The sequence below is a fragment of the Chiloscyllium punctatum genome, chromosome 36 (assembly GCF_047496795.1).
Source record: "Chiloscyllium punctatum isolate Juve2018m chromosome 36, sChiPun1.3, whole genome shotgun sequence".
NCBI classification, from domain to species: Eukaryota; Metazoa; Chordata; class Chondrichthyes; order Orectolobiformes; family Hemiscylliidae; genus Chiloscyllium; species Chiloscyllium punctatum.
In genome coordinates this window covers 39,155,923-39,176,585 of record NC_092774.1, presented here as the reverse complement: position 1 = coordinate 39,176,585, position 20,663 = coordinate 39,155,923, and the positions used below count along the sequence as shown (strand labels likewise).

Here is a 20,663-nt window from a genome sequence, read left to right as displayed (position 1 = left end):
GGATCTCAAATAACGCTTGAGGCTCCACTGAGAGTTGTTTAGCAACTGAGGTTACATATCATCAAGTTAAATCAAAATAAGCAGCAAAATATATGGTAAAAGTGTAGGTGTGACTGCTGAAGGCCAAATAAAACATTTTCAGTCGCAAAAATGTCTTTACTCCATAATGTTTCATTTTACATGCAGTCAGTGACAACTCAAGCCAATCAAGGTGTCGCAGAGTAAAGTTAGGTCTCACCATGACAGCTGACATGTCTGCACAATACTATTGTAGCGCTCTTTAACCACAGGGTATATACTAGTGATTCATTTATTTTGCACTTTCCCCAACACCCCAAATTAGGTTGAGGTTTGTTACAGCATCCTGATGGGAAGCCCGATGTAACGTGCTCAGATTCTGCTGCAGTAGTGTAATGTGTTAAATTCCCAATGATTTCCAAAAAAAGTGAAAGGAAGTGGTTGCATGTGTTGACCCCACAGGTATTATTGATATTGGCTTTGAGATAGGGAACAACCATCACTTCCCAAATTGTGTTTTGTTTGCACAGTATGAAAAGCATTCTATTTTTAGACGGCCTAAATGCATACATAGTTTCTTATCAGCGTACCTTAAAATCAACATTAAAAAGCACAAACAATTCATTTTCACTGTAAATTACATATTTTAAAATCAAATATTGCAAGACATACAAACACATCAAGAAGTCAAAATTTGTGAAGAAAGCACATCTTTTCTGACAGTTCAGACAGGGAAAAACTTTGTTCTTGTGGTGGTCAGTGGAGACTTACTCGATCAAATATTAATTACCAGTGTATCTCACATAGATGCTGTATAAAACCAAGATCTTATTGATCACTGTTGACAAAATTAAACCTATTGACCTGACTCTTTACAAAATAAGAACATATTTTAGTACATAACATTTTCCCATAATACAGACATTTGCAGTCGTGCAGTTATGTGAAAAGAAACTGCGTTGTTAACTTAGTTTGTTGCTCCACTTCAGAAATGTTGTCTTCATTTATTTTGAAAAATCAACCCTTCCACTCTTTCTAAAGGTACATGACACTTTAATTTTTTTTTCTTTGCCAATTTTTTTTCACCAATAAAAACATTCACTTTTTTGGCATTGGGTGGGGGAGTTCTGCCAGATGCCAATTTCTTGCTGAAATTGTTTCACTTGACATGAGTCTTGCCAATAAATGACAGCAACAACAACAGCTAATACTGATGATAACATTTCAACAAGAGTATACCAAGGTCCTTCACATTATGTATCAACCAAGTTGGAGAAATGTGAGGATCTCCTTCTCGGCCTTTCCCCTCAGCTGAGGTGTGGTGACCCTCAAGATAAACCACCACCAGCCATCTCTAATGAGAGAGAACAGTCTAATCTTCTGGGAAGACTGTGATGAATGTGTTTAAAGTTGAAAGACTGTTGAAATATAAGGGGGCGGCACGGTGGCTCAGTGGTTAGCACTGCTGCCTCACAGCACCAGGGACCCGGGTTCAATCCCATCCTGGGGCGACTGTCTGTATGGAGTGTGCACAATCTCCCAGTGTCTGTGTTGGTTTCCTCCGGATGCTCCGGTTTCCTCCCACAATCCAAAGATACACAGGCTAAGTGAATTGAGTGAATTGGCCATGCTAAAATTGCCCATAGTGGTACATAAGTCAGGCGTAATTGTAGAGGAATGGGCTTGGCTGGCATACTCTCTACAGGGTCAGTATGGAGCTGTTGGCCCGAAGGACATATTTCCACACATAGGGATTCTATGACTGTAACAAACACTACATCTGACAAACAGGTATAAAACAGGATATATGAACATCAACTAGCCACAAAAATACATGATCCACTACCACTAGTATCTTTACACACAGACAAAGGAGGATACCATGTTGACTGGGACCATACATCCATCCTATGACAAGCCACTGTCCTATAAGCCAACCAGAAACACACACAAGAATTCCTTGGAACATGTCATTCCAACTGGAAATCTATTGATTTGGACCCCATCTACCATGCTCTGAGAAAAAGAACGGAAATGATATCACCCACCCTAAGAAACCAAAAGACATAAATATAAAGCAGGACATAATACCAGCGCTTCACTCGACTCACTGATAATGTTACCTAGTATGGTGATGAAACATCTGAAAATGACCTTCCAGCTCAGCAAGCAAACTTACATCCAGAATGAGAAAATTCTAGTTGATACAAAGGCTGCCACAAAGTTGGAATTCTCACCCAGAAATGACAGTTGATGGTGCCCTCACCAAGATGGATGCGCGCGCTCCCCGCCCCAAGACAACATGCGTCTTGCCCTCACGAATATGGCGACCGGTTGCCCCCAGAGGTCCTTCCCAAACAAAGTAAACACTGGGCCTGTGGAGCTTTTATGCGCGGCCTCAGGCCTCCCCTTGGAGTTTATAAACTCCCCAGTCTCCCTCCTCCCACCTCCCACGGTTTCCAATCCTCCCCTGTTTCACTGTCTCCTCTCTGTAAAAACAATGACTGCAGATGCTGGTAACCAGTCTAGATTAGACTGGTGCTGGAAAAGCACAGCAGTTCAGGCAGCATCTGAGGAGCAGTAAAATCGACATTTTGGGCAAAAGCCCTTCATCAGGAATAGAAACAGGGTACCTACAGTGTGGAGAGATAGATGTGAGGAGGGTGGGATGGGGAGAAAGTAGCAGAGAGTACAATAGGTGAGTGGGGGTGGGAAGAAGGTGATAGGTATGGGGGGAGAGGTGGTGGAGTGGATAGGTGGAAAAGAAGATAGGCGGAAAAGAAGATAGGCAGGTAGGACAAGTCATGGGGACAGTGCTGAGCTGGAAGTTTGGAACTGAGGTGAGGTGGGGGAAGGGGAAATTAGGAAATTGTTGAAGTCCACATTAATGCCCTGGGGTTGAAGTGTTCTGAGGCGGAAGATGAGGTGTTCTTCCTCCAGGCGTCTGGTGGTGAGGAAGCAGCGGTGAAGGAGGCCCAGGACCTCCATGGCCTCGGCAGAGTGGGAGGGGGAGTTGAAATGTTGAGCCACAGGGCGGTGTGGTTGATTGGTGTAGGTGTCCCAGAGGTGTTCCCTAAAGCGTTCTGCTAGGAGGCGTCCAGTCTCCCCAATGGACAGGAGACCGCATTTGGAGCAATGGAAACAATACAATGATATTGGCGGATGGGCAGCTAAAACTTTGATGGGTGTGGAAGGCTCGTTTAGGGCCTTGGATGAAGGTGAGGGAGGAGGTGTGGGCGCAGGTTTTGCAATTCCTGCAGTGGCAGGAGAAGGTGCCAGGGTGGGACGGTGGGTTGTAGGGGGGCATGGACCTGACCAGGTAGTCACAGAGGGAACGGTCTTTGCGGAAGGTGGAAAGGGATGGGGAGGGAAATATATCCCTGGTGGTGGGGTCTGTTTGGAGGTGGCGGAAATGTCAGCGGATGATTTGGTTCGTGCGAAGGTTGGTAGGGTGGAAGGTGAGCACCAGGGATGTTCTGATCTTGTTACGGTTGGAGGGGTTGGGTCTGAGGGCGGAGGTGCGGGATGTGGACAAGATAGGTTGGAGGGCATCTTTAACCACGTGGGAAGGGAAATTGTGGTATCTGAAGAGGGAGGCCATCTGGTGTGTTCTGTGGTGGAACTGATCCTCCTGGGAGCAGATACGGCAGAGGCGAAGGAATTGGGAATACGGAATGGCATTTTTGCAGGAGGTAGGGTGGGAAGAGGTGTAATCCTGGTAGCTGTGGGAGTCAGTGGGTTTATAAAATGCCAGTGTCAAGGCGGTCGTTATTAATGGAGATGGAGGGGTCCAGGAAGGGGAGAGAGGTGTCAGATGGTCCAGGTAAATTTAAAGTCAGGGTGGAATGTGTCGGTGAAGTTTGCTCAACCTCCTCACAGGAGCACAAGATAGCACCAATGCAGTCATGAATGTAGCAGAGGAAGAGGTGGGGAGTGGTGCCGGTTTAATTACTGAAGATGGACTATTCTACGTAGCCAATAAAGAGACAGGCAAAGCTGGGGCCTACATGGGTGCCCATGGTTGTCCCTTTGGTCTGGAGGAAGTGGGAGGATTCGAAGGAGAAATTGTTAAGGGTGAGGACAAGTTCGGCCAGATGAATGCGTGTGTCGGTGGAAGGGTACTGTTGGGGACGTCGGGAGAGGAAGAAATGGAGGGCTTGGAGGTCCTGGTCATGGCGGATGGAGGTGTAGAGGGATTGGGTATCCATGGTGAAGATGAGGCGTTGGGGGCTGGGGAAGCAGAAGTCTTGGAGGAGGTGGAGGGTGTGGGTGGTGTCTCGAACGTATGTGGGGAGTTCCTGGACTCGGGGGAATAGGACAGTGTCGAAGTAGGTACTCACTGTCTCCTCTCCCCGGGCGCTCAGGCCTGGCGACCTCTCCGGGATGTTTCCGAAACCGGTTTCTGTTCTGAAGGAGGATCACTGGACCCGTAACGTTTCCTCGGATTCTCTTGACACATGCAGCCAGGGCTGCTCAGCTTTTCCAGCGAGTCCTGTTCTTGTTCCTTAAGCCGCCGGCGCCATTCCTCTCCCACACTCAGTAACACTGCCTTTGTCCCACTACATGGCCTACACTGCACATGCGCCAACTCACAAGGGGCTGGGTGACCAGACCGTGACGTCACCGCGCGGGTAGTGGGCGCGGTTCGACGAGGCATCCAACCAATCGGAGACAATGGGGGCGGAGCGAATGTGTTCCCTGCTCCCCTCACCAGCCACCTGAAAGGTGTGGTTTTTCTTTAGTTTTAAAAAAAAATTTCAGTCTTTTCCGAAATGTTATTCCAGACCTCGAAGGCTAAAACATTAGAAAACTTGCAAACATAAACGAAGGGATACTAAAAAAAATGAATAAAGATAAATTACGAAAGAAACCGAGCGCAAAATATCAAAAAGAATAGCAAAAGCTTCTGTTGGTATGCAAAAGGGAACAGAGTCGCTAAGGCCCCTTGGAAGATGAAATCGGTGAGTTAATAGGAGGAACACTGAAATAGCAGAGATGCTAAGTCAATCCTTTTCCTCAGTTTTCAAGCTGGAGGACAATAGTGCCATTCCTATTGGAACGGGTAAGTCAGAGGTGATAGAAAGGATAGAACTTAAACAATCAACGTTGAGAGGGAAAAGGTACACAGCAAACTATTAGGATTGAGGGCAGACAAGTCCCCTGGGCCTGACGGCCTACGTGCCAGGGTACTATATAGACTTGAGTATGGCATTTGAAAAGATTCCCCAAGGGAGACAGGTTCGCAAGGTTAGTACCACGGAATACAGGGAGAACTAGCCATTTGGATGCGGAACCAGCTCACAGGTTGGTGGTGGTGGAGAGTTGCTTTTCAGACTGGAGGCCTGTGATCAGTAGTATACCACAAGTATGGGTGCTGTGTCCGCTACTTTTCATCATTGATATAAATGCTGTGGATGTCAATAAATGAGGTATAGTTACTAAGTTTGCAGATGACACCAAAATTAGAAGTGTAGTGGACAGTGAAGATGCTTAGCTCAGAGGATAACAGGGTGGAGTTTAATTTAGATACATATGAGGCACTGCATTTTGGAAAAGCATATCAGAGGAGGACTTATACACTTAATGGTAAGATCCAAGGGAGTGTTGCTGAACAAAGAGACCTTGGAGTGCAGGTTCAGAGCTCCTTGAAAGTGGAGTCACAGATAGATAGGATTACGAAGGCGGCGTTTGGAATGCTTTCCTTTATTGGTCAGAGTATCAAGTATTGAAGTTGGGAGGTGATGTTGCAGCTGTACAGGGCTTTGGTAAGACCACTTTTGGAATATTATGTGCAGGTCTGGTCTCCTTCCTGTCAGAAGTTTGTTGCTAAACCTGAACGGGTTCAGAAAAGATTTAGAAGGACGTTGCCAGGGTTGGAGGATTTGAGCTATTGGGAGAAGCTGAATAGGTTGGTGCTGTCTTCCCTGGAGGGTTGGAGGCTGAGAGGTTACCTTATAGAGGTTTATAAAATCATGAGGGACATTGATAGGATAAACAGACAAGGTCTTTTCCCTGAGTTGGGGGGAGTCTAGAACTTGATGGCATATATTTAGGGTGAGAGGGCAAAGAAATAAAAGGGACTTAAGGGACAACTTTTTCACGCAAAGGGTGGTGTGGGTATGGAATTAGCTGCTTGAGGAAAGCTGGTATAATTACAACATTTGAATGGAATCTGGATGGAAGGGTTTAGAGGGATATGGGCCAAGTGCTAGCAAATGGGACTAGACTGTTTAGGCTAACTGGTCAACATGGATGAGTTGGAGTGTTAAAGTAGGGATTTGAGACGGCCAGGGAATCCTTTGTGGAGTCAGACCTACAGTCTCTCACGATTCGCCCCGGAGTTCGTACTCAGAGTCTGGAATAAAAGAAAATCCTCTTACAGGCAGTTTAGTTTAATTTTCGTGAACCCCTTTATTTACCAATAGCTCCACTGATACCGATAAGCTAAACTAGCTAGGTTCTAGTAACCTAGGAGAGTAGGGGACCTAACTCTTCAAGTACCCTGGCAGGTTACTCTGATGTATTGCTACAAAGCGGTTTCCTTTTCACAAAGGTTTACAAAAACATTGCATGTTCTTAATTCGTAAGGAAGAAAAGTTAATTGACAGGTCTCCGAACGCTTGACTAATCACTCCTACAGGCCCTAAGCCATTCATCAGGTGGGAAAAACATATCCAGCCCGGTTAGGTGCCTGCTAGCGAGATAAACTCCTAACATAAAGAGGTACCAGTCTGAGCTAATTGGAGAGTTCCTAACCTTGCACAGGTCACAAGTCAGATACAACTGTTTTCCAAAACGGCTTCTTAGCAGGAGGACAAACTTTTGACCATAAAATGGCTTCCTGACACATTGTGCCTGAATCTCTTCAATGTTAGGCCGAGAATAATTTCTAAGCTAGGAGCAGACTCCTGCTTTTTCGGCACTGAATCATACTGTACCTGAGGCTGAGATGTTACCAAAAGGTTGCATTTAAACTGATTCATTAGTCTTTGAATTAAACATGCTCTCTTTTCAGGGTTGTGATTCAAATAAGACATAAGATCTGATTAGTTGGAATTGACAGTGGGGTAGTCTGAAAGGTCTGTAGAGTGGTCTGCAAGAACAGCAAGTAAATTAAAGCTTCGTCAACATTACCTTTTACAGAGTTCATATTTAATAACTGGTAATGGCTACTCAATACCATCATAAAGTGTCAAAAATGCAATTATGTTCAATCCAAAGCAGGTAATTTTTTAATAGCTTCGGGAGCCCCAGCACTATAATGGTTTCTCTCTCTCTCGTCCATTTGAACTCTCAAGTCAGGGACTTGTAACAGCAAAGATGTTTTTCCCTCTGTTTGTCTAGCTTGCAAAGGGTGATACGAATCTATTATAATTAACAGGACCTGACTGTCAAATACAAGGCTTTTGACAGTACCAAGTTTCATTTTGGGGTCAAAATCAAACGCTGTCATTAATTTCACAAGGGAACAGCCATGAATGTTATCACTGTGTCCTGTTTTCACAGATTCACTGTTAAGGCAAATGTACTTAATTGCCTTAGGGTATCCTGTTATCACTTGGTTATCTTCTGCATACCTTGAGTTCTCCCCTTTTACCAAGCCTCCCTGCCTGTCTATTTTCTAGTGTGCAGCAAATGTGCTGTATAATTCAACATCAAACATTTAAACTAAAATATAAAGACAAGTTTTATGGCTATAGACTTTCTTATTCCCTCCTTTTGTTATTTCATGACAACTACTTGGCTTATAACTATCATTAGTCCATTCAGTCAATTTGTATTTTCAAATAAGTCAAGTGCCTCCTCTGCCAGGTCATCATCCAGAGGGGCAGAGTCTGAAAGATACAGGATTTCAGCATGGAAGTTCAGGCATGGAGGTAGAGGGGTAGACAAGGGTCATTTAAGCAGACTCTTCTTTGGCTTAGGTGAAAAACAATGTACAGTCCATTTCACGCATAAGCGGACGACAGTGTATATTCCTAGGATGAGACCAAGGACTATCATACAATCCACACAATCCATCCACACAGCAATCATAGCCAACAAGTAAACTTCCATCCATATGAATAAGACGACAGTTGGGCAGGTATCTTCCCTGCATCTTGACCCGTTTTGTTGATCACATCTGTGTCGTCCGTAAGATCAGGACATGGTTTAGAAACAAGTTCATTTCTGAGAACACAATCATGGTGAGGATCAGGCAGTTCAAGCGGTTCTTCCTGCAGGAATGTAGGGGGTTAATGTTAGAGCAGTACTTTCAGGAGAGAAATGGATTCAGAAGTAATGAAATCTCACAGCGACTGAGACGAACCATAACAAGGTGTTCAGTATATTTAGAAATCAGCAAGAATACTGCAGAATGCGAGGTACAGACTTCTACATTTTGATGTAAAGTTATATTAGAGGCAGCCACTACCATAGTATGGATGGCAGAGAGAATCTGGGTGCAGGAAGGCATACCTTGAGCAACGGGGTCAAGCTTAGTAGAAAAATAGGCAATAGGGAGCCAAGAGGAGCCATGTTGCTGGTTGAGAACAGCTGAAGCACAGGTATCAAGGATGGCAACATAAAGATGAAAGTGGCAGTCATACAAACGTCGGCCTAGCGTGGGTGCTGAAGAGAGGGTAGTTTTAAGCTTCGTAAAGACATGTAGTTGTTATGGGGTGAGTTCATACCGTTAAGGCTCATTAGACGAGGACAGGGGAGATCATGTTTGGGTCAGAAGGGCACAATTAGGAATCCATTGTCGGCAATAATTGATGAGGTCAAGAAACTACCGTATCTGTTTAGGAGTGGTTGGAGGGGCAATACAAAGAATAGGATCAATACGGTCAGGTGTCAAGCACCGATCAAATTCAGAAATGAGAGTACCTAGGAACTTAAGACTAATCAGAAAGAAGTTAACTTTGCTGGGGGGGTACAATATAGCCACATTGATGTGGATGGTTGAGAAAGGTAGTGGAGTCAGTGTGATTGGACACTTTTGTCAGGGCTAGCGAGGAGGTCATCGATGTATTGAACTAGGGTAGTGTCTCCAGGAAGTTCAAATAATTCAAGCTGGGTGTGAAGAGTCTCTGAAAAGGGTGTCGGCGACTGGATAAACCCTTGAGGTAGGCAAGTCCACATATATTGGTGGCCCTTAAAAGAAGGCAAAAGTGTAATGGGCTATCTGGATGCAAAGGAAGACAAAAGAATGCATGTTTCAGGTCAACGATAGTGAAGAGTTTGGCATCAACTGGAACTTGGCTAAGGACAGTAGCAGGACTGACAACTGGAGGATTGAGCCTCAAATGATTTTAATTTACTTCACGAAGGTCATGAACAACATTCAGGATATCCCGGTTTAGGGATTGGAAAGGTAGGTGTATTGACAGAAGAATGGCATGGGACTAGAAGGCCTTGCTGTAGAAATGAATCAATGACAGGTTGAATGCCAGCTTCACCTTCTGGTTTCAGGGGGTATTGAAGTATAGACAGGAGGACAGAATTAGGTTTGATCAGAATGGAGATGGGTGGGACCTTAGCAAGGCCCACTTGTGTTTTAGAGTCCACCCAGACTCCAGGATATACTATGTCCTGCAGGTGAGGGTGGGCATGATAATGATGAAGGCTGCCATGAATCGACTAAGGCTGTGCACAAAATAGGATTGATATCTCAGTGAGCAGCTGAATTTCATGGCAAGTTTGATCAGCATGGTCAAAAAAAGAGTCTTAGCGTCAAAACCTACTTCTTAGTCTTTGTGTTCTGGGTTCAAGTGAGTGGTGGCACAGGGGAAAACGAGAGGGCCAGTTTTCCAGCTATGAAGAGGAACTGACACGAAAAGAACGCCACCAGCTGGTGATCTGATCTCACCAATCACCCAAGCGTGCGGAGTAGTGCCCAGTCAGGGATTATAGTATGTGTTCAAGCCTGAGATCATTCCTGGATGAGTCACAAGCTAAAGTAATGTGGGGGTGAGGGACATTATGTAAAATACAATCGAAAGCATAAGGATCCAAATCAAATGACCACCATCGAGGCGGCTTTGCTTTGGTGTTGATGCATTGAACAAAATGAGGTGGATCCTGAATCAGGATACCATTATCATGACATTTAATAGTAATATTTAGAGGACAGAGGAGATCTCTAGCAAGTAGAGGGATACGTAATCCATTAGTAACAACAAAGCAAAAAGGGAGCGTGACACAATTTTTCCACACCACTGTCAGAGGGACAACGTATGCACGTGTATTAGAGGAACCATCAAAACATTGCAGGATTTCATCATCGTCCAAGATTTGAAAATCAAAAGCATTAGCAAGATGGACGGGAAGTGATGAAACAGTGGCTCCTGCGTCAAACATAAATTCAATATCGTGGCCATTACGGTTAAGAATTAGCATAGGTCCATCCTCTGGGCTAGCGGTAAGTATGGGAAAATTCAAAACAGGAAGCTGCCTTATATCCGGGAGTCAGTTTTGACAAGGGTTTTGTGTCGTAAAAGGGGCAACCTGCTGAGGTTACTGGGGAGGGAGACCAGGAGATTGTCTGTTGTTTTTACTGCGGTGATGAACCAGGGACTGCTATGGAAAGGGCAGTTCTTGGACCAATGTCCTAGTTCACTGCAATTGAAACAAAGGTGTAGTTGTTGGGGGACTCTCGGGGGTGGGGGAGGCAGTGAAGAGTTATGAGAGGATGTATAGGGGCATTATGGATTGTTGGGGAAGGATACATAGGAGGACCACAAGGTCCATTGGGATGTTGTGAATACACAGTACCATTTCTACTGTCCTGCCATACTGGACGATAGTATGAGGGTTTCACTTGCTAGCTTGACTGACCTTGCAGACGGAAAGGTCTACTTTGAATCCTGGGTTGAACATTAGCCACCGTAGTTTGGACAAGTTCTGTCTTGATCATGCCGATGGTAGCCTTACTCTTGGGATCCTTTAGTTCTCAGAAGTAACAAACCTCTCGGCTAAATTGTGCAACCTCAGCATGTTGCCAGTGGATATTGTGGGTTTTAATAGCTTTCTGTACCTGATCAGGTAAGAGTCATACATATGGCATTAAATTGGGATGATCACCCTTGTAGGTAGTTAGTGTCATCAGAGGAAGCGCCATAGCATTCCTTAAAACGGGTAAGGAACTCCTCAGCCTCTTCGCCCGAGCTGGGTTTACATGTTAAGACTTTACCCACATCAACTACACGATGCACTGCTTGGTGGAGACAGGTAATAATCCAATCTGATAGTTTCAGCCGGGTGCCGGACTACAGGCTGGGTATGATTATTACCGTGTAAAATTTCTCAGAACTCGCCCCATTTTTCAGGCGAAAAGCTGCATTCTGAGGTGAATTAGGTCTTGGGAGGCAGCGTTAGAAATGGTCTTGGTCCTATTAATGTAATTAACAGATCCCTCAGGATTCCTTCCATAATCTGCAGCCTTATTGATAATGCTTGAGAGTCATGAGGTTTCCATGGTTGATAAAGATCCATAAATTGGGCTTGTTCCAGATTCAGAGCCTGTGGGTTAGGAACCTCTTCTATTCGGGAAATTTCTTTTTTGCCCTCCCACATCATGGTGACTGCAAGGTCTGATATTAAGGTCCCGAGACTTTGATTGCAAATCATCGGTGTCTTTGAGACTTATTAGTTTTAGGGCAGTGGAAATCAAAAGGAGTCTCATCAGTGTTTCTTCCAGATTTTAATTTTAATTGACTCCTAGTATAGTAGGCACCGGGTTTGTGGTAAGCAGAATTCTTATTCGGCAGAACAACTGGGGGAAGGGCAAGAGCCTTGGCACGTTCGTCATCAGAGTAAGGGGGGTGGGGGGTTCAGGCAGGGAACCGGAGGTGGTCAGCTGACAGGATTAGAGGCATAAAATATTTCCTCCTCCGAATCAGTATCCCACCCACCATCTATGAACAGATCAGGATTCTTTAGTAATGGGTCTTTGGAAGAGGGGAGGGTGGGGTATAAGGAACAGTCCTTGTCAGCTTCGTCCCGTGCAGCTGCAATTGCAGTCTGTTGTTTATTCACCAGTTTCCTTTTCCTTTGGTGCCCTTGACGTTTCAACGTAGATTCTGAATCTTGGCGTTTTAAAAAATTTTCTCCCTTGCCTATTCCAATTCTGCTTCTAAATCATGTGCTTCACATTTATGTTTTAGTTCTGTCCAATTTAGTTCACATCCTTCCTCAGTTAATGGACTTACTCCCCTTTTAATACAGTTTTGTCTCCATGATGATTTTTCCCATTTTTTCCCGAGGTACCCTTTTCCACTCTGATAAGACTTCTTTCTGCTTACTTCCCTCTCTTTTTTCCCAAATCCCTTGTTCACTTTTAGTGAATAGAGTTAAATCATGTGTGCGTCCTAGAGACCAATACTTATTCTGTTGAGCATCTGCAGCTGATATTCTCCTTAATTGTTTCTCATAATTAATAATACAGACTTATTATTTCTGTTAGGGGACATTTGTCTTCAATCTTATCTAGGAGCACACTCAGTTATCCTACCTACTTTAAATCTTCACAAAACTACTGATCAACAAGGGCTCCAACCCCACAAAATACAAACACAAGCATTCATTCGTCAACAAGCAAATGTGCATCCAAACCAAATCTCACAGGATTAAACTTTCTGCAAGCTGCAGGGAATCAGTGCTGAGTCTCTGTCTGTCTCACATGGGTGCTTTCTTGTACATACACATGATCATTTTAAGAGAAATGAGGCACTCACATTCCAGATGTCTCATAAATCCTGGATGTGGCACATAGTTGCTTAACCAAGTATGCAAGAATTGTATCACTGGTCAGCTTTTTTTTATATATACATGACAAAAGCAGCATCCACCCTCTATATTACATAAACGAAGAACACCCAACAGAACAAAACCATAACTAACAAACAAGCCAAAACAGCAAACCAAGACAAGCCAAGTTGAACAGATATAACAGAGAAGATAATCTCGCCTTAAAACTTTCACGAATCAACAACCCGACAATGAACAACAAGACTAAAGATTTCTGCAAAACATTCTCAACATTGTAAAATCCTGACAGTTTCTATTTTTAAGTCCTATTTAAACGATTTCATTTAGGGTTCCGTCAGGGCACCGAGAGAGTGAAACGGGGGAAACACCACACAGATGTAGACAGAGAGTAATCAAGATACAACTTTACCTTATGGGCCCATTGGTCTTGAGTCCAACCCTTCGATGGAACTCCTCTTTTCCAATTTCACTCAATGTAGCCCTTGTTGGAACCCTGCTTGCAGCGCCAAATTGAGACAGTCCAAGGAGTCCCTTGTGGACTCAGACCTGTCAGCCTATCTTGGTTCATTCCCGGAGATCGTACTCTTTGGAAGTCTGGAATAAAAATAAAACTCTTACAGACACTTTAGTTTAATTTTAAATTATCCCCTTCATTAATACCATCGCCGTTACAACATAACACTGATACCTATAAGACAAGCTAACTGGATTCTATTAACCCAGAAGAGTAGCAATCGCTCTTCTTCCAAGAGCATGGCGGGCTACTCTGTATACTATCTTTATACACAAGTTTTTTTTACAAAGGCAGTGCTGTCGCAAACAAGCTTTCTTAAGATGAATTTTTTTTTTACAAAAGCACTGCATGTTCTGAACTAGACAGATAACAATGAAAGGCAATAATTCGGGAGAGAAGTAATTGATACCGAGTTTCATTTTGAGGTCAGAATCAAACACATTCATTTCACAAAGGAACAGCTGTGAATGTGATCACTCAATATCGTGTTTATACAAATTCACTGATGTTAAGGCAAATGTTCTTAATTGCCTTACCCTCCCTGCCTGTCTATTTTCTAGTGTGGAGAAAACGTGTTCTATAATTCAACATTACATTTTAGTCTAAATGCTTAAGGACAAGTTTTCCTTACAAACATTCTCACGACCCCTTTCAAAGTTTCATAAGTTCTATCCTATATCAGGGGGAGCAAAACTTAACGTAGTATTCCAAAAATGCCCTAACCAACATTCAGCCACAATATGACCTCACAACTCCTTTATTCAATGCTCTGACCAATAAAGGAAATCATACCAAACACCTTCTTCACTAGTCTATCTACCTGCGACTCCAAGGTCTCTTTGTTCAGCAACACTCCCCTTAACTGTCAGTCCTGCCTGGATTGCTCAACCAAAATGCAATACCTCATTTCTCTAAATTAAATTCTATCTGACACTCCTCAGCTTGTTGCCCATCCCAAAAATTCTAATTTATAGCAAACTCTCTTTGCTCTCTCATTCCCTAGAAGCTGAAAATCTCCATACCACACACTCCCCCTCTGTTTTCACTTTGCTAAACCGAACCCCTGCTGTACCTCATTCTGAAGGGTTAAAATACTGACCAGCCAGGACAAGTGTACATTGGGAAGATGTTTCCATTGGTAGGAGAGACAAGGAGCTGAGGGCACAGCCTTAGAGTAAAGGAAAGACCTTTTAGAATGCAGAGACGGAGAAACGTCTTCAGCCAGACAGTGGTGAATCTATGGAATTCATTACCATCAACAGCTATGGAGGCCAGGTCACTGAGGGTATTTAAGACTGAGGTTCTTGAGTATCAAGGGGATTGAGGGTTACAGTGAGAAAGTGAAAGAATGGAATTGAGAAATTTATCAGCCACGATTGTGTGGTATGAACAGACCTGCTGGGCTGAACAGCCTAATTTCGGCACCTATTTCTGATGGTCTTTTGCTGTCCTGGGCACAGAGTGTCAGAATTGGGAGCAGAAGTAGACCATTTGGACTCTCGAGCCTGCACCAGCATTGAACACATAACTGGGTATTAATCTACCTACATCTTGGTAGTTAGACTGTGACTTATCTCACTGGAGCACAGAAGGTTGAGACATAACCCTACAGAGGTTGTATAAAATCATGAGGGGGACAGAGGAGGTGAATCACAGGTGTCATTGCCCTTGGGTGGCGTTTTTAAGATTAGGCAGCAAATTTTGAAGGTGAGAGGAGAAAGATTTTAAAAAGACTTGAGGAGCAGCATTTTTTTTAAAAACAGAGTGGTTTGTGTGTGGAATGAATGTCCAGACATTTTCTCACCTTCCCTCCATAAACAACATTCTTTGTTGTTGAAAAATCACATGAACTTAGCCTTGAATATATTCAATGACCCCTTAACTACAGGAAGAAATCCCCACTTCTGAACTCCATTCCTCTTGCTAATATACCACTTGCACTACTCATTGCTCACTGCACCTGACAACTGGCATTGACTGGTGAGGAAGGATGCTGAGGCCACTTTGTACATCCACACGTCATTCCTGATGAAGGGTTCATGCCTGAAATGTCAACTCTCCTGCTCCTGGAATGCAGTCTGACCTGCTGTGCTTTTCCAGCACCACACTTTTCAACTCTGATCTCCAGCAACTGCTGTCCTCACATTCTCCATATCCCAAAACAGTGCATCAACATTTAAACAATGCACCTCCTTTCTGCTTTTTTTTTTAACACAGCAAAAGCTCCAACTTCAGTTTGGCCACGTGTTTGCCAATTGTGGTCTTTGCTACACTGGGAAAACTGAGCATAAACTTGGGGAACAGTCCGCAGCCGGGGCCGCAGAGGCTGACCATACCTCCCAGTCGCCACCCATTTTAATTCCCCTTCCCACTCCATTTCTGACATGACCATCTTTGGCCTCCTCTATTACCACAATGATCCAAACCGCAAATTGGAGGAACACCACATCTTCCACCTGGGCAGCCTACAGCCTGGTGGACTCAATTTGGAGTTCACCAATTTCAAATAACCTCCCTTGCCACCCCTTCAATTCCTTTCTAGCCCCTCCCCGCCACCACCAACCAGATTCCTTCCTACCAGTGACCAACCAGTTTGTACCCTCTACCTGTCCCCACCTATCCCCAATTCACCACCCTGCCCCCAGTACATCCTTGTTCTGCAGCTCTCCCTACACCCATCCCCAGTCCTCAACAAGGGTGACACCCAAAACATTGACTTGACCTCCTGATGCTGCCTGGCTTGCTGCGTTCTTTCAGCCTCCTGCATGTCTATTTTGCCAATTGAGTCACAGACCTGGCCCAACTTTTCCCAAGTCCCTCCCTGGATTCACTCCCTTTCCTTTCAGTTGCAGCAAGTCAACAATTGAACCTCACAATGAAAAATAAATGGAAAAGGGGATGAGAAATGAGAGTGTCGTACTCTTGGTCAATCAAAAGAAGGTCTCACACTTTTTCTGCCGACAGTGAGGAACACGTGCAATGTTTTGGTGACACTGGTGAACATGTGCCGTGCTTCTTGACACAGGAACGCACACAATATGCTCAGTGGCGCTGCTGGTATTATTAACAGATTAAGTGTCCAAATGCCAATAGGAGAAAAAAAAAGGGTAGAGCCACAATTGTTTTCCCCATACGGCATAATATTTTATTGCTTTTCCATCTTGTCTGGCTGCTCAACATTTTTGACTTTTCCCCAGTGTAGGGGTGAAGTTCAGAACTAGAGGGCATAGGTTTCGGGTGAGAGCGGAAAGATATAAAAGGTACTTAAGGGGCAACATTTCCATGCAGAGGGTGGGGTGGTGTGTGTATGGAACAGGCTGCCAGAGGAAGTGGTGGAGGCTGGTACAATTACAGCACTTAAAAAGGCATCTGGATGGGTAGATGAATGGGAAGGGTTGAGGAATATGAGCCAAGTGCTGGCAAATGGGATGAGATTAATTTAGAATATCTGGTCAGCATGGACGGATTGGACCAAAGGTGTCTGTTTCTGTGCTGTACATCTCTGACGACTCTAAATAATAAAAAGTATAATTTGACAAACAACAAACTATATCCATGTTAACAAGGCTTAGCTCACCACGTGCTTTACTAACCATTCTCCACAGGTCCTATCCCTTCAATGACTGAGGAACATATGCTGGTGCATAATCTCCTTCACTAGTATTTACACACTAGTCTAAGGAATTGCACAAGTAACAGAGAGGGTAAAAAGCACAAGGATTAATAAAAAAGTGAAGGTAAAAAGCACAAGAAGCACAAGCCCCAGTAAAAGCAGATGGAAAGTGAGTGTAAAATGTGACTATGACAGGACAGGCCCCACATTCCTTCCCCTCCGTCCCCCCCCCCAACCTGCCTCACCTTTCACCTCCCGGGCCCAGTACCTTCCAGGTGGCCCCAGAGTTGACACAGGGGCCGCCCCACGACCAGTAGAACTCCACCACCCAGGCGGCCGACGGGTTCCCAAACAGGCCCTTAACCCCATCCGCCTCCAGAATGGTCACCGGCTCCTGCCTGCTGTACAGCCGGGCGGTGTGGCCGTGACACAGCAGCTGCACCAGGAAGGCGGCGGTGCCCAGTGACGGGTGTCTGACCCGGGCCGCACGGCGCCATTTTCCTAACGGCCGCCCCTTCCCCGCTCGAGCGACTTCTCCTCCCAACCGCCTTCACCCCCGCGTGACGTCAGCTCAGGGGGGATGGGCGGGGCCGGGGAGCCTCACCGTCACCAAGTAACAGCGACCTCGCGCTACAACTGCTCATTCACAAAAACAAACTCTCCTGTCTCACTCTGCAGCTGCAGGGGGGACACTGCCACGTTTCGAGGAGCCCTGTCTACATTGGGAAAGCTCACGGCTCAATTTAAACAGATATCCCGACATATAACGATACCTCGTCATTTCTAAAGGGGCAAATCTGCATTTTAAAGGACATGGACATTTTAATGGGCTATTTCTGCAAATAAAGAGATTTAAATGGACAAGATTATATTTCAAACGGATGCGTGCACATTAAAAGAAATGTCTTAATATGTACAGTGACGCAGTCATATCTAAATGAAATCTATATTTCGAGGAGACGTTGCCCTATTTAGAAGCAGAAATATCCCTTTAAGAGACAATAGGTGTGAATTCTGTCTGTGTCCCAATGTTGTCAGACTGACATTTTTCTTAGAAAAGCTCTGCGTTTAAATTACATTCTCGAGAAGGTAATTTATAGATAAGGGTGTAGGTTAGGGTGGATTGGTTGTACTATATTGTCCATAGTGCCCAGGGATGTGCAGTTTCGGGTGGACTGGCCATGGGAAATATAGAGATACGGGGTGGGTATGGGTGGGATGCTCTTCAGGGAGCCAGTGTGGAATAGATGGGTTGAATGGCCTGCTTCCAATTGTCGGGATTCTATCACTCCCTCCACAATAGAGCATTTTATCTTCATCTATCCTGTCAAGCCCCTTTCAGAATTCTATTGGTTTCAGTAAGATCACTTCTTTGGTTCAGAGACATATAGCACAGAAACAGACCCTTCGTCCAACTCATCCATGCCGACCAGGATTCCCAAACGAAACTAGTCCCAGTTGCCTGCAATTGGCCCATATCCCTCTTAAACCTTTGACAAAGGGTCAGTTAGACTCGAAACGTCAGCTCATTTCTCTCCTTACAGATGCTGCCAGACCTGCTGAGATTTTCCAGCATTTTCTCTTTTGGTTTCAGATTCCAGCATCCGCAGTAATTTGCCTTCATCCCTCTTAAACCTTTTTATTCATGTACCCATCCAAATATCATTTAAACGTTGTAACTGTCCCTGCATCTACCACTTCCTCCGCAAGTTCATTCCACATGCAAACCACCCTCTGTCAAAATATTACCCCTCAGGTTCCTTTTAAATCTCTCTCCTCTCATCTTGAAAAAAAATGCCCCTAGTTTTGAGCTCCCCCTTTGCTGTTCACCTTACCTCCGCTCCTCATGATTTTATAAATCACAATAAGTTCATCCCTCATCCTCCTGTGCTCCAATGAAAAAATTCCCAGCCGCTCCTTATAGCTCAAACCTTCCAGTCCTGGGAACATCCTGGTAGATCTTTACCGAACCCTCTTAATAAAATTCTTCCTATTACAGGGCCACCAGAAATGCACTCCGTACCTGGAAAGTGTCCTCACCAACATCCTGCACAACCTCAACATGATGTCCCATCTCCTCTCCTCAATGGTGTGAACAGTGAAGGCAATGGTGCTAAATGACTTCCTAACCGCCATGAACACCAGTGATGCAACTTTCAAAGAACTATGTACCTGAACTTCTCACTGTTTTGCAATACAACCCAAGGTCCTACCATTAATTCTTGCACTTCCTTGTTTTAGCAAAACGCAACCCCTCTCTTTTATTCATACCTCTCTCTCACACATACACATACAACCCCCCCAACACTCTCACAGGCTTATATTCCATCATACTCACAATTTACCAAGCATGCAAACACTCTTACGCATACTCTCATGCACACACACACACATAACTCTATGGGGTGAATTTGTATTGGCAGAATTACATTTGCAGATACTTTCAAAATGTGCACATCCATGTAATATTTTATAAGGTTCCTACTTTGGAAATAGAACCAGTCTAATTCAAGATTGGGATACTGACAGACTCAAACCCCACACCTTTCACGCATTTTCTGAGCTGTCACTTTTTTTTTAAATGAAATCTTAAGTCATCTTGATGAAATAATGCACTCTGCGCTCCTGAAAAATTTGCAATTTCTAATGATACCAGCTACTCATTCACTGCTCCACCTGATACACGACATTGGAAAGAAATGAGCAGCTTTTAAACAAAAACCTCTTGGAGCTCAAAGCTTTCATTGAGAGTCTGAGCCCAGCCGTAAGTTCAGGTAGCCTTTATTGTGACCTAACTTTGTTACAGCTTCAGATCTCCCCAACAAAAAGTTGGAGAAAAAGTAGCTGCTTTTTAAACAGCTCAAGGTCAAAGCGCACACACTCCCCTCCACTCCCCCTCCACGCCACCCCACTTCCTTTACGATTGGTCCAGTCAATAATGGCACTCAGCCATCATTCCTTCAATCCCCCTGCGATGGCATATGAACTCGCTGGTGGCTCTATAGGTGGGAGGAGTGGGTGAAGCCCTTCCTGCACTGAGAGTGGGTGATTGGCCTTTCCCCAGTGTAAACCCGCTGGTGCTTCAGCAGGGTGGAGGAATTGCTGAATGCGTTCCCACACTCAGGGCAAGAGAATGGCCTCTCCCTAGTGTGGACCTGCCAATGCCTCAGCAGATTGGAAGAACTGCTGAAGGCCTTCCCGCACTCAGGGCAACTGAAAGGCCTTTCCCCTATGTGCACCCGCTGGTGCTTCAGCAGGGTGTAGGAATCGCTGAAGGCGTTCTCACACTCTAGGCATTTGAAGGGCCACTTCCCCGTGTGGACATACCGGTACTTCAGCAGGGCGGAGGAATCGCTGAAGGCCTTCCAGCACTCGGGGCAGGAGAACAGCCTCCCCCCAGTGTGGACCCGTCAGTGGGTCAGCAGGTTGGAGGAATTGTTGAAGGCCTTCCAGCACTCGGGGAGCTGAAGGGCCTCTTCCCAGTGTGGACCCGCCGGTGCTTCAGCAGGGAGGAGGAATTGCTGAAGGCCTTCCCACAGACAGGACACAAAAACGGCCTCGCCCCCGTGTGGGCCCGCTGATGCTTCAGCAGGTTGGAAGAATCGCTGAAGGTGTCCCTGCACTCGGAGCATTTGAAGGGCCTCTTCCCAGTGTGGACCCGCTGGTGCTTCAGCGGGGAGGAATTGCTGAAGGCCTTCCCACACTTGGGGGAGAGGCCTTTCAGCTGTCCTGAGTGCAGGAAGGCCTTCACGATTTTCTTCACCC

The 20,663-nt window shown here is 45.0% G+C and overlaps 1 protein-coding gene across 8 annotated transcripts in view; it reads right to left on the bottom strand.

The window, feature by feature from the left end:
• Positions 1 to 17,430, bottom strand: part of LOC140460423 (uncharacterized) — a 33,335-nt gene extending 15,905 nt beyond the window's left edge. For 4 of the 8 annotated variants that reach the window (XM_072554965.1, XM_072554970.1, XM_072554966.1 and 1 more), the window contains exon 1: positions 4,359 to 4,654. The gene's annotated coding sequence lies outside the window, so the exon portion shown is untranslated. Of the gene's footprint in view, positions 1 to 4,358; positions 4,737 to 13,180; positions 13,366 to 17,143 lie in introns of those variants that run through there. The other 4 variants (XM_072554968.1, XM_072554969.1, XR_011954083.1 and 1 more) reach the window with 3 other exon arrangements.
• Between the last annotated feature and the right edge of the window lie 3,233 nt (positions 17,431 to 20,663).